This window comes from Manduca sexta, chromosome 2, assembly GCF_014839805.1.
Source record: "Manduca sexta isolate Smith_Timp_Sample1 chromosome 2, JHU_Msex_v1.0, whole genome shotgun sequence".
In the NCBI taxonomy this organism is placed as follows: Eukaryota; Metazoa; Arthropoda; class Insecta; order Lepidoptera; family Sphingidae; genus Manduca; species Manduca sexta.
The window spans coordinates 2,017,505-2,019,196 of NC_051116.1; the positions used below are offsets into that span (position 1 = coordinate 2,017,505).

Genomic DNA, 1,692 nt, shown 5'->3' on the forward strand with positions numbered 1-1,692 from the left:
GGAGATAGTTCAAGACCCTGAGAAGGTCATAGGCTACTACTATCCTGGGAAAATATATACCGGGAGTTTATCCCGGAAACCTCCTTCACGCGGGAGAAGCCGCGAGCAAAAGCTAGTAAAATATAATAAAAACATGCCATTCTTACTCATGCTCCCCAATATTTTTTAATAAACCACACAAAATTCCAAGTACTTCACATCAAAAAAAATATTTAATTTTAGTGGAGTGAAATTAGGGCACTCCCTTAGCCTTATTAGTCACTGCGAGTTACCCGAGGCTGGAGGTCATTGTGGCCAAACATTTAATTAGGTTGAGGTAACTTGGCTCACACGGTGACGTAAAACCCACACCTTCTGTGGGATGGGCTTTGAATAATGTGATTGGAAAACGCGTTAAATAAAAGTCGAGTGAAACGTGCGCAGTATTTTTTTACTCAGTTTATATTTGTATGATTTATTTAGAAATACATTATCAAATTCAAAATATGCCAAAGGAAAATATTTATGAAATAGCATGGAAAAGAAATTAATAATATTTAGAATAGTATAGGCAAGAGTTAGCGCTTAGTGCCATATTACTATCTCTTTCACACGTCATCAACTTAATAGCAGTGACGTCACAGTAAGATTCACAGGTTCTTTAATGCTTACCTACTTTAAAAGGCTTACAACTTTATTTTTTTTTTTTTAGATTTAACTTTCTTTTTATACTATATTAATATAATTGTAATATTAGGTATGATACATATTAACTTTAAAATATGACGCCTGTCACCTAGGCGTGGTCCAAAGAAGGCATGACAGAGAACATGACCCCCACAAAATAGTAAAGGTCAAGGGAGAAAAATCTTCTAGAAATTTATAAAACACAAAAAACAATCTGTGGTTGATAATGGAAAATCTAAAAAAATACATAATGCCCCCTCCAAAACTTCAGGCGGCGACCGCGCCTGCTGTCACCCTATAACTAAATTTAGATTAGCAAGTTCTTGCAGCAATATATTACGCAATAATCTTGATAGATTACACCAGTATCAATTTTATATTAAAAATTTCTATCAACATGTGACTCGCTGTACATCCTGCAATACAAAATTTGTAGAAATCGAGTTGCCGTGGCTTAAACGTAAAACACTTGCGAAAGATAACTTCTGCATCTTTTCGTGATAATCTAAATCCTGTTTATTAGAAAGAATGGTTAATAAAACATAAAATAAAATATATATGTAATATTGATTCTAGATATAAAACAATAAAACATTTGCAACATAAATATTACAATACAAATATTTAATTGTTGCATAAAATAAAAATACCATAAATGATATTATTTGCGACATCGAATTAATAAAATCACAATTTTGTATTATAAAGCGAAAACAAAAATATATCGTGGCCCATGAGGGGATCGAACCCGCGACCTTCGCGTTATTAGCACGACGCTCTAACCAACTGAGCTAATGGGCCGATGTGCGTTGGTGATCAAAATACTTATCACTATCTCTGCAGAGAGCTTGCTAATAAAAATAAAATCGATATCTATGTATATAAATAAAACATCAATTCCCACATATATGTTTTCCGGGATAAAAGTCCCAATCCCAGTTTTTCCCGGCGCCCAAAATTGTCTCCATACCAAATGCCATCGTAATCTGTTGGGAACATTTTTAGTTTATCACATTCAGGCAGACA

At 33.9% G+C, this 1,692-nt stretch overlaps 1 non-coding gene across 1 annotated transcript; it reads right to left on the reverse strand.

Moving 5' to 3' along the window:
• Nucleotides 1–1,393: 1,393 nt before the first annotated feature.
• Trnai-aau lies at nt 1,394–1,467 on the reverse strand. Its single transcript has one exon. It is a non-coding gene; the product is annotated as a tRNA-Ile (tRNA).
• Nucleotides 1,468–1,692: the final 225 nt, after the last annotated feature.